The sequence below is a fragment of the Sorex fumeus genome, unplaced genomic scaffold (genome assembly GCF_029834395.1).
Source record: "Sorex fumeus unplaced genomic scaffold, SorFum_2.1 ptg000054l, whole genome shotgun sequence".
Lineage (NCBI taxonomy): Eukaryota > Metazoa > Chordata > Mammalia > Eulipotyphla > Soricidae > Sorex > Sorex fumeus.
The window spans coordinates 48,837,007-48,850,353 of NW_026606111.1; the positions used below are offsets into that span (position 1 = coordinate 48,837,007).

General features: G+C 40.3%; 1 pseudogene; it reads right to left on the reverse strand.

Annotated features, from left to right (window-relative positions):
- Positions 1 to 398: 398 nt before the first annotated feature.
- On the reverse strand, positions 399 to 495 carry LOC130033785 (uncharacterized; annotated as a pseudogene).
- Positions 496 to 13,347: the final 12,852 nt, after the last annotated feature.

The following is a 13,347-nucleotide window of genomic DNA, read 5'->3' on the forward strand; positions in this document are numbered from 1 at the left end:
TGAGGAGGGTGAGTTTTTTCTGATGTACATATCCCATGATCATTAAGAAATGACATTCACTGTCTCTGATAACCTTTAGCTTGAAGTACATGTGGTCTGATACTAGTATGGCCACTCCAGCTTTGCGGAGGTGATATTTTCTTGAAAACTTGTTTCCCAGACTTTTACTTTTAGCCCATGGGTGCTTTGATTGTTCAGACATGTTTCTTGCAGGCAGCAGAATGTTGGGTTCAATTTTCTAATTCATCTTCCTATTCTGTGCCTCTGAATTGGCACATTTCATCCATTGACATTGAGAGAGATTGTTGTTTTGGGGATTTGTGCTCTCTTTATGTATAATTTTTGTACTTGTGGGGATTGTCTTAGCTTAAAGTATACTTGTTAATTCTTCTTGCAACAAAAATATGGAATGCTTTACAAGTTTGCATGTTATCTCTGTGCAAGGACCATGCTCATCATTGTATCATTTCAATTTTAGTATATGTGTTACCAAACCTAGTAGGAGTAAATTTTTCCATATTTTTTGCTTCTTATTACTTTGAGTGTTGTCCTTCCTCACTCCTATGGCAGACAATGATTCCTAATCAAGGAATGTATTTCAAAGCAGCATGAATAATAAATAGATTTAGAATTTTAATGTCCCAGAAATAAAAATATGGTTTTTACTATATTATCGTTTACCATACCCTAGGCATCAGTTTTACAAAATAATTCTTTTGGAAGATGGTATATGAGTTTGTTTAATGTTGTTCCCTGAATCCTTCATTAAGGACATTAAAATAGAGCCTTTTGCTGTTCTCACCTCAGTCCTGTGTACACCTCCAGGAAAAGGTGAATGGTGTTGTCTGCACTTTGACCACCTTGAATGTATGTAGGATTTTTCTCCTGAAGGATGAGGTGAGGATCATATTGATGATTTCATTCCACCTTATTACAAGTTCAACTTGAACGGAAGGTGAGACTCATGAGACTCCTATATAGGACAGAACAAAGGGTCTCAGTGAAGTTTAATGGCCAACTCATATTAACAACATAGATGACTCAAAGTAGCCTGTGTGCATCTTTGTGTGTAGTGAGTTTCATATCTACTGATAGTGATTGTCAGTCATGACACATGGGCAAAACAGACCTGTAAATAAAAATCTAGTTCTCTGAGCAGAGTGGGGTCTCTGAGGTGATTGAACAAGTGTGTAGTAATTTATTGCTAAGCACATAAGTATTTTGAATGATGTGTACTTTTCGATCTAAAATTAATTCCAAATATGTCTAAAACGACAGTGTCCTGACCTCGCACCTGGCTTTCGTCACCGAGGCCCCTTGGAGGTGCCGGGGGTGAGTTTCCCTCACCGCCCTGATTAGAGCCCCGGCAGCTGAAGACCTCTGCAACCAGCCATAGCTACGCTTAAGACCACCCTTCCCAAGCTTGAAGGAGCCTCTTGCATGAAGGAACTGGAAGAGGAACCCAGATGTGCGGGACCGGGGGATGAGAACTCCATGGCTGCTCAGATCAAGACTGTGCCCCCTCCTTCCAAATCCCCCATCTTCTAATAATTAAGTGCTACAACCACGAACTGCTCCTGGATCCATGTAATGCCATCAATGGCCAACATCCAGAGACTGGATCTTATTTAGAAGACAGCAACTCTGATAGTCCAGTTCTCACTCTCAGAGAACCTGGTAGGCTTCTGTGAGTATTTTGCCCGCATGGCGGAGTCTTTGTTTCTGGTCACTGTTTCTTTTGAGGTACAGAAGCTGCTTAATTTAACATAGTTCCCTTTGTTTATCTCTGTTTCCAGTTGCTTGGCAAGTGGCGTGTTATATTTGAAGATACCTTTAGCTTCAATGTTGTGGAGGGATTTGCCGACCTTGTCATCAATGAGCCTGAGGGATTCTGGTCTGATGTTGAGGCCTTTGAAACATTTTTATCTGACTTTTGTGCATGGTGTTAGGTAGAGGTCTGAGCCATTTTTTTTTTTTGCATGTATCTGTCAAGTTTTTTCTGCACCGTTTGTTCAGAAGGACTCTCTTGATCCACTTCACATTTCTTGCTCCCTTATCAAAGATTAGATGATTATATATTTGAGGGTGTGTGTCAGTATATTCAATCCTTTTCCATTGGTCTGCAGCTCTGCCTTTGTTCCAGTACCATGCTGTTCTCATTATTATCATTTGTAGTAGAATTTGAGGTTGGGGAAGGTGATGCCTCCATTGTCTTTTCCCCAAGAATTGCTTTAGCTATTCGTGTGCGTTTGTTGTTCCATGTGAATTTCAGGAGTGCTTGATCAATTTCTTTGAAGAATGTCATGGGTATCTTTATAAGGATCAAGTTGAATTTTTACAATGCTTCGTGGAGAATTGCCATTTTGACAATGTTAAATCTCCCATTCCATATGCAGTATATATGTTTCCATTTCCTCCTGTCTTTTTTAATTTCCTGATGTATAGGTCCTTTACCTCTTTAGTTAAGCTGATTCCAAGGTTCTTGATTTTCTGCGGCACGATTGTGAATGGGATTGCTTTTTCATGTCATTTTCTTCTCTCTCATTACTTGCATATAAAAAAGCCATAGACTTTTGGGTATTGAGTTTATAGCCTGCAATTTTACTATAAATGTCTATTGTCTCTGGGAGATTTTCGTAGAGATTTTAGTATTCCCTGAATATAGTATGATATCTTCTGTGAATAGTGAGAGATTATTTCTAAATTTCATACATGAAAAACCCTTAATATTTTTTTCTTATCTATTTTCTCTTCCAAGTACTTCCAGTACTACATTGAAGAGAAGTGCCAAAATGAATTTTTACTTAGCACATTCTGTCTGTAAATTTCTATGCTAAGAACGGTGGAAGAAACAGTGATATCTTAGTAATTTACAAGTAAATTATAAAGACAGATAATTTAAAAGAATTTCTTTGTATAAATTTCAAAATGTGTAGCTTTTATTAAATATATTAAGAATAAATTGTAGGTCTTGATTATACCATGAAGATTATTTTCCTGTAGGAAGTTACCCTTCTAAAATGCAATAAAGAGACACATTTTGAAAATGTTGATTATTCGTTAATTCATTCAATGAATGTTTGTAGTCTGGTTGTGCAGTGCCTGCAGGAAGTCAACCTGTACCCTCAGGTGAGTGCATCAACAGTCTGATGGTGTCTTCATGCTTCCCGATAACCTCAAATGGCCACTGTGCCTCTGGCTGGCTCCCAACAACTCAGGACTACGTTTCCCGAGAAATTAAATTCCCGAAAGATATGTGGGAGCCATGTTAACAAACCACCCCAGGCTCAGCTATACAAGCTAATGGATTGGTCTTGTTTCAGAGACCCATAGACATATCTGGAAGATATCAACAGCCACAGTTAACCTTGGACCTGCCAAAGGCTGAAGACACTAGGGTAAATCAGAGGGAGGCAGGTTAGTTTGGTGCCCACCCAACCAGAACCCAGTGCAGCCACTAGCTCCCACAATCCAAAATCGCCACCATGCTCTCCTCTGGTTTCCATCGTCTCAGGATGGCTCTCACTGAAATATAACAGCTGAAAATTCGGATATGCGGGTTTTGTGACTGAAATCTCCAGGCTTTCTCTGGGCAGGATGGGCATCCCACCCCCACTGCCCTGTACTTACGGAAGCCTCAGCAGTCATTTCCATACCTCAAAGCTACTCCAGGCTTACCTTCCTGATAAAAATGTTAAATTCCTTGAAAAAACATGATGACCTCTTAGTACCTGTACGAGACCCTTAATGCACAAAATAAAAAGGAGACAGAGAGAAAGAATTAAAAAGCCTGCTATAGAGACACACTGGGGGTTGGGGTAGGGTGTTGGGGGATGGTTTTAGGGAACCAGGAATATTGGTTTTGGGAAATGTACACTAGAGGAGGGACTGATGTTGGATCGTTGTATGACTGGAAGCAAATTATGAATAGATTTGCAATGGTCTATCTCACAGATATTCAATAAAACATTAAAAATATATATCCTTCATTTGTACCTCAGAATACTGATGAAACTTTAAAACCCAGCATATCTATTTTTGTGTTCTCTGTAGGAAAAAAAATGTTACTCACCTGTGTGCCAATAGCTTGTAGAAAGCTAAACCCAAAGATATATCAATGACTGTCTTTGGCATGAATACTGTAATTTCAGCTATGTTATGTTTTAGAATCAGTTCATGGACAAGACGTCAAGAGGAGCAGTGGCAAAGTGCATCAATGTTGAATGGATAATGTTTCATGAGTAAAGGGAAGAAACAGAAGAGTGAAGTACTAATAAGTATCATGAGAAAAATGCAAGGGAGGACATTTCCTGGCAAGTGTCACACTCTGTTGAGATTTTGGTGAGGATAAGTATTAGAAAGTATCTTTCCCATTTAGTGGTAAAAAGGTAACTTTGATGGGTGTATTTAAAATTTACTTTAACGATTAGAATTACCAAGAGATACAAAGTTACAAAGTTGCTCATAATTGAGTTTCAGTCATCTAATGTTCTAGAACCTTTCCAGTATATTGGGGCATTTTTGAAGGAATATCCCTGGTGCGAAGACTAGGGCATCTGAATCTTAACACATTTCACCAAATATATGATCTGTACTCACATGATTTACACTGTCTCCCCTGCTCTTTGATTTATGTTTTCATGCAATATTTCCTTGTGAACCTCACCTCAAGTGAGGCTCCCTAATTAAGACAAGTACATGTTTCTGGGGCACTACATATTTTTTGGTTGCTGGGAGAGTCTCTAAAGCAATGCTCAGGAGGTGTGGGGGCCCCACAGACAATTTTCAGAAAACGTGGCCATGGTGCTTGGGGTCCTCTGAGGCTATACAGCCTTTGATACTCTGGCTATCAGGTGGTGCTGGGAGTCAAATTGAGTGCATGTGAGACAAGTTCCATAAGCACTACACTATCTCCTGCAGCCCTGGGTATTAGATTTATGTCATCATTCTGAGGTCCTCCCTTTTGTCAGAAAGCAGAGACTTGTGCAGGAGAAAGTGGAAGAGACTTTAGGGTTTAGCTAGGTTGACTGAGTAGCTGGTGATACCATTAAGATTGGAACATAAAGTAAAAATAAAACAAGAGCCCCGTGCCTTTTCCCGCTGAACTCGACACCCTCCACAGGGGTACATCTGCGGACAACACCTGAAGCAGCTCCTTTGGACTATCCATCACCTAATCAGCCCTCCCCTCCAGGTGGGTAGAGGGAGCACAAGCCAGGTTCACCACTCCTCCACTCCTCACCCCCAGCCCCTCACCTTTTCCTGCAGAACTGGACACCCTCCAGCAGGGGACACCTGAGGTAGCTCCATGGGATTTTTCATTGCTCCTCCTACATTCCAGGATCCTGGGTGGGAGTGACCCTGGGATGGGCCAGGGGCGTGACCACCATATAGGGAGCGTTTCCTCCCAGAAGTGGGCGTGGCCTTCTCCTGGGTGTCCAGCCCCAGTTATATTTCCCAATCTGGGCTCTCAGGACTTTCATCTCTCACTTTGTCGCCTAATACCGACTAAAAATTTCTGACCACCTCTACTAGAATACAACAACATCCCACTCACCTACTCCATTTATAACAAAAGACCTGTATGAAATGTGCTGTACAAGCTCAAGACTAAAAAGTACCTCCTCCAAAGCGCAAATCTCCACCACAAGGAGAATATGAAGAAAAGAATCCCGAATCCTCAACCGAGGTTTTCCACAATTGCACGCTCTTTGATAAAGAATTCCAGGATAAAATGCAGAAGGTGTTCAAGGACCTACTCAAAGAGTAAATGGAAGAGATATCCAAAGACTAAAAGAAGAAATGAAAAAAACAATAGAAAAGAGAGCCAAGAAAATACAGGAAGAAAAGAGAACAGAATTTTAAAAAGCTACAAAAAGAAGATTCACAAATAAAGGATTCAGTGGATGAAATTAAAAAGTTAGTAAGTGCCCATAGCAATAGGATAAGTGCAGCTGAAGTTAGGATCAGCGAGCTTGAAGGTGAGCAACAGAAATCCCACTGGGAAGAACAAGCAATAGCAAAAGACCTCAAAATGGCTCTAAGGAGAATCAGAGACCAAGGGGATGACGCCAAGAGGAACAACATTAGAATCATTGGAGTACCAAAAGGACAGGGAAACAACCCCAATGAAAAAGCTAGAGTAAAAGAAACCATTGCTGAAAAGTTCCCAGAGTTAAGGAAAGCCGACATCCAGATCCAAGGAGCCAGAAGGGTACCAGCTTAAGGAGACCCCAGAAAAAACACTCCAAGCATATCATAGTCAGAACGATGGATGCTGTGGACAGAGACACAATATTACAAGCAGCAAGGTCAAAGAAGGAAATTACATACAAAGGAGAACCCCTTAGATTCACAGCAGACCTATCAGTGGAAACCCTCAAAACCGAAGGCAATGGTTGTATATAGTGAAAAAATTCAAAGAAATGAACGCCTCACCGAGAATACTCTATCCAGCAAAACTCTCACTCAAATTCGATGGAACGATACACCACTTTTTAGATAAACAGAAACTCAGCAACTTCATACACTCAAAACCAAATCTAAAAGAAGAACTAAAGGGGCTCCTGTAAGAAAAGAAGAAAAACACGTGTAAACACAAACAACTCCTACAGGAAGATGGCACAAAACCCTATGACAATACTCTCCCTTAATGTCAATGTCTAAATGCACCTACTAAGAGACACAGAGTGGCAAAATGGATCCAGAAACTGAAACCAGCATTCTGCGTTCTACAAGAAACTCATCTGAACAATCAGAGCAAACACAGACTCAAAGTGAAAGGATGGAAAACAATCCTGCAAGCAAACAGCTCCTTCACAAAAGCTGGGATGGCCACACTAGTATCCGACAACATTAATGTCAGGCTGAAAAAGATTAGAAGGGACAGCGAAGGCCACTTTCTCTTCATCAAGGGATACATACAACAGGAAGAAATCATACTCTTAAATGTATAAGTACCTAATGAAGGAGCAGCTAGATACTTAAAACAACTGCTAACAGATTTTAAAGAGGACAGTGCTAGCAACACAATAGTAGATGGAGACTTCAACATCACCTTATCACCTCTGGATAGATCAAGAAGAACAAAACTCAGCAAGGAAACATTGGCTTTGAATGAAGAAATAGAAGAGAAAGGACTTATAGACCTATACAGGGCTTTACACGCCCCAAAGAAAGAATACACTTTCTTCTCCAGTGCTCCTGGAACATTTTCCAAAATCGACTATGTGCTAGGCCACAAAACATACCTCAATAGAATCAGGAAGATAGAAAGAGTATCAACAATCTTTTCAGACCATGATGCACTGAGGATAGATGTGAATCACACACAGACACGGACAACCAAATCGAACACCTGGAAACTAAACAAGTCACTGCTGAACAATGTGTGGGTCAGGAAGGACGTCAAGGAAGAAATCAAATGATACCTGGAAACAAATGAGAACGAAGACACGAACTACCAGAGCTTATGGGATGCAGCTAAACCCCTATTAAGGGGAAAATTCATAGCTCTGCAAGCATATCTACGGATGGAAGAAAAGATGCACTTAAGCAACTTATTTCACAGCTCAAGTTCTTATAAAAGGATCAAGAAAAGGAGCCTACATCGGGCAGAAGGAAAGAGATCATAAAACTTAGAGCAGAAATCAATGACATGGAAACCTAAGAAACAATCCGAAAGATCAATGAAACCAAGGGCTGGTTCTTTGAGAAAATAAACAAGATAGATAAACCACTAGCAACACTCACAAAGAAACAGAGAGAGAGAAAACTAATAAACCGAATCAGAAATAAAAATGGAGATATCACAATGGAAACCAAAGAAATTCAAAAGATCATCAGAGACTACTTTGAAAGTCTGTATGCCAAGAAAAAAGAGAAGTTAGAAGAAATGGATAAATTCCTGGATTCCTATAATCTCCCAAAAATGAGTCAAGAGGATATAAAATACCTGAATAGACCTAGTCATAAAAATGAAATTGAAACAGTAATCAAAATTCTTCCCAAAAACAAAAGCCCAGTTCCAGATGGATTCACTACCGAATTTTTCCAAACATTTAAAGAGGATCTACTGCCCGTCCTTCTCAAACTTTTCCAGGAAATTGCAAAAACAGAAACTCTCCCAAACAGTTTCTATGAATCCCATATCTCTCTAATACCAAATGGAAACAAAGACACCACGAGAGAAGAAAACTACAGGCCGATATCACTGATGAACACGGAGGAGAAGATTCTGAACAAAATACTAGCAAAGAGAACTCAACAGCTCATCAAAAAGATCATACACCATGACCAAGCGGGATTCATCCCGGGGATGCAAGGATGGTTTAACATTCGGAAATCAATCAACATAATCCATCATATCAACAAAAGATAAAAATCATATGATCATATCAATAGATGTAGAGAAAGCAATTGAGAAGATCCAGCATCCGTTTATGATGAAAACCCTCGCCAAATTGGGGATAGAGGGGACTTACCCCAATATAGTTAAAGCCAGCTACCACAAGCATACAGCAAGCATCATCCTCAATGGGGAAAATCTGAGAGCGTTCACCCTAAGATCAGCATCGAGATAAGGATTCCGACTCTCTCAACTGCTGTTGAACATAGTACTGGAAATACTAGCAATAGCAATTAGGCAAGCAAAAGAGATTAAGGCCATCCAAATGGGAAAGGAAGAAATCAAGCTCTCACTATTCGCAAATGATATGATACTATACTTAAAGAACCCTAAAAACTCTACCAAGAAACTCCTAGAAATGATAGACTCGAGAGTAAATTTACAGGTATAAAATAAATACCTAAAAGTCCATGGCTTTACTATACACAAATACTGAGAGAGAAGAAAATGACAAGATGAAAACAATCATATTCACAATTGTGTGCCAGAAAATCAACTACATAGGAATTAGTTTAACTAATGAAGTAGAGGAACTGTACAAAGAAAACTACAAAACGCTGCTTCTTGAAATAAAAGAGGAAGCGAGGAAATGGAAAAATATCCCCTGTTCATGGATCTGGAGAATTTATATTGTCAAAATGGCAATACATCCAAAAGCACTGTACAAATTCAATGCGATCCCTATTAGGTTATGCATGACATTCTTCAAAGAATTGGAGCAAACTCTGCTGAAATTTATATGGAACAATAAGCCCCCACGAAGAGCTAAAGCAATTCTTGGTTAAAAGAAAATGGGAGGAATTAACCTCCCGAACCGCAAACTTTACTAAAAGTAGTAATAATTAAAACAGCATGATACTGGAACAAAGGTAGAGCTGCAGAGCTATGGAACGGGGTTGAATATACTGACATCTCCCCTCAAACATATGACCATCTAATCTTTGAAAAAGGGGCAAGAAATGCGAAGTGGAGTAAGGAAAGTCTTTTCAACAAATGGTGCTGGCAAAACTGGATGACTACATGCAAACTACTGGGCTTCGATCTCTGCCTAACACAATGTACAAAAGTAAGATGAAAATGGATCAAAGACCTAAACATCAGACCGGAACCCATAAGGTACTTTGAAGACAAAGTTGGCAAAACCCTCCATGACATTGAAGCTAATGGTATCTTCAAGGATGTCACGTCACTGGCCAAGCAAGTGGGAATATCTTAAACTAAGAAGCTTCTGCACCTCAAAAGAAACAATGACTAAAATACAGAGATAGTCTACAGAATGAGGAAGGATATTCTCCAAATACACATCTGAGAAGGGGTTGATATCAAATATATACAAAGTACTGATTGAACTCCACAAGAAGAAAACATCCAACCCCAACAAAAAGTGGGGCAACGAAATCAACAGAGACTTAATCAACGAAGAAATCCGAATGGCTAAAAGGCACATGAGAAAATGCTCTACATCTTTAATCATCAGGGAGATGCTGATCAAAACAACAATGAGATATCATTTCACACCACAGACACTGGCCCACATTCAAAAAAACAAAGGCAACCTTTGTTGGCATGATGTGGCGACAAAGGGACCCTCCTTCACTGCTGGTGGTAATGCTGACTGGCTCAACCCTTTCGGAAAACAGTAGAGATGATTCTCAAAAAATTAGAATTTGAGCTCCCATTTGACCCAGCAATACCACTCCTGGGAATATACCTCAGAAAAGCAAAAATGTATAGTCGAAGTGACCCCTGCACTTATTTTTTCATTGCAGTACTATTTACAATAGCTAGAATATGGATAAAAACCGATTGCCTGAGAATAGATGACTGGTTACAGAAACATCGGTACATCTACACAATGGAGTACTATGTAGCATTTAGAAAAAAATGAAGTCATGAAATTTACTTACAAGTGGTACTGCATGGAAAATATTATGCTAAGCGAAATGAGTCAGAAAGAGAGGGACACACATAGAAAGACTGCATTCAACTGGTTAACATAAAGTAGCAAACTAAGAGAATAACACCAAGAACAGCTGTGATAAATACCAGGTTCTTCACTCCATGGCTTAGGTACCAGCCTCACACTCTAGGGGTAAAGGCAGCTCAGATAGAGAAGGGAGCACCAAAAAAAGGTCGTTGAGAAGATCCACCCAGAATGGGAGATGCATGCTGACAGCAGTCTATAGACAGAACATGATTGCCACCCTAAGTCTCTCCTATAGATTATAGCACCAAAAAGGAGAGATCGAAGAAAAGGGAGTGCCCTGCCGCAAAGGCAGGGCAGGATGGGGGATAGGGGGTGTGAGGGATACTGGGAATGGTAAGGGTGAAGAATGGGCTCTGGTGTTGTGGTGGGTACTCAATCATTGTATAACTGAAACCCAAGCACACAACTTTTAAGTCCACAACTGTAACTCATGTTGTTTTAATAAAACAAAACAAAACAAAATAAAACAAGAGAAAGGTCTAACAATAGCAAACAGGACTGTAGTACTCAAAACATTTGGAAACAGGAACATTGGCAAGTATTTTTAAATAAGCATCCAGGAGAGAATGTAGCATTGTGAGTGAGCAAATCTACTGTATGGATTAATCTCATCCTTCGAAATGGAAAATGACAAAGTGTTACAGTTACAAATTTTCAAATAAGATATATACGATCTACTTTTTGCTGTGTTTCTATGCTTTGCCAAGTATGATTCTAATTTTTAAATTTACTTTAATAATTAAAACAGTATTTGACTGCATTAATCATTTTAATTAATGTTTTATTGAAATGTTTTTAAAATTATTAAAAATGTATTATTAAAATGTCATTTTAAAAAACAAACATATAGTCCAAACAGCTATTGCAGTATGTAGAGGGTGTATACCTTGTATGCAGCTAACCTGAGCTCAGTCCCCAGAACCCTGAGCCTGCCAGGAGTGATCTCTGGATACAGAGTGGGAAGTGAGCCCGGAGCACATCTAGGTGCACTCCCCTCCCCACAAAAAAGGAAGAAAAGAAAAACATATAAATGATTCTTGAGTAACATAGAGAATAAGAGTGCTAACTCCTATATAACTTTTGAAAATCATCAAATTTAAGAGATAGTCTGCTATTGGCCAAGAAGGTGGTTTTTTAAAATACAAATTATCGACCATCTACCTTCACTCCCATTCCTTCCCATTCCAGTCGTCGCATGATGTTCTCAAGGGTGGCACTGAAGAGTTTCGGTGAAATGGTATCACCCTGCCGCACCCCTCTCTTGACATCAACGATTACTTCTTTGTAGAATGGTGAGATCCTGGTAGTGAATCCGCAATACCGCTCACGGAGGATCCTGATGTATTGGGCTTGAATGCCCTGATTGGCTAGGGCTTCAATGACTGCTTCCGTCTCAACAGAATCAAAAGCCATTTTAAATCAATGAACGTTAAACAGAACGGCATCTTGAACTCCCGAGAAACCTCAATGAGCTTGGTTATCGTGTGGATATGGTCAATGGTGCTGAATCCTTTGCGGAACCCTGCTTGCTCATATGGTTGTCCTTCATCTAGTGTTCTGCCAATCCTATTTAGGATGACTCGAGTGAACAACTTGGAGATGACAGACAATAGGCAGATCTGGCGATAGTTGCCAATGTCATGGATGTCTCCCTTCTTGAACAGTAGTACGGTCCTGCTGGTTTTCCATTGGGACGGACCCTTGCATTCAGACAGGTAGCGAGTGAAGAGCCAAGTCAGTGTATTGATGAGTACTGATGGCAGGTTCTTCAGGTGTTCAGGTCTGACCTTGTCTGGGCCAGGTGCTGTTTGTTTCTTTACCAACAAAATGGCGTGTCGGATTTCGGAAGGGAGAACGTTGGGAACAACATATCCATCCTGTGGAATTTGGTATGTCAGCAAGTGGACATGGCTATGGAAGAGATTTGAGTAGAAGTCATGGATAATCTTCTACATTGCCATTCTGGAGGATTTGTTTGATCCATCAGGACGTCGGAGGGCAGTCATCTTGGTCTTATAGTTGGCGAAGGACAGTCGGGCGTTACGAATACTTTTCCCGGCTTCTGCCGCATCTACCAGTACTTCTGCTCTTCTCTCTTTGAGGTCTTCCTTGTTCGCATCTCTGCACTGCTTTGCGAGCTTGGACATTAGCTTGTGGTTGCCTGAGGCATGCGCCAAACCATGCTGGCGAATTAGCTCAAGAGTTTTCGAAGATAGGCGATTTTTTGTGGCTTTCTCTCTTGGCGTTCCTCGCACATTCATGGAGGTGCTGAACCAGTGGATTGTATTCTTCGTCAATGTTGTCAACAATGGCATCTTCCCAGGTTGCCGCAATAGTACCAAAGAGTTCCCAGTTGGTGGTCATTCTGGGATTTCTCTTTTTAACTTTGCAGCCCTTTCTCCCCGCTCTGTGAAGTAGAATTTTGCACGAAGGAGACGGTGATCCGATCCCGTTCGAAATTTTGGGACAACAGCAACTTCAGTCAGGCAAAACCATTGATTGAATATGATGTGGTCTATTTCGTTGTGGAATCGTCCACCGGGAGACTCCCATGTCCATCATTTAGATTCTGCCTTCTGGAACTGTGAGTTACCATGAATGGTCTTGGTCAACATGATGAACTCAGACAGTCTCTCACCCTGTTTGTTCCATTCTAGGCCATGGGTCCCGATGTGAAGTTCTTCAGCTGATCTTCTCAGTCCTATCTTGGCATTAAAATCACCCACAATGTTCTTGTAGAAGGTGTGGTCTTCTTTATAGAACTCCTCTAGCTCCATGTAGAACTTCTCGATTTCTCTTTCATCATAATGAGATGTTGGTGCGTAGACAACGAAGATAGTGTGGTCTGTAAACCTGTAAATTTGTTACATTTAAAAATTTATAATGGATTTTACAATAGTCTTTCAATTATGTATTTACATTAGTCCATATGCAAGCATGATTTTTAAAAAAT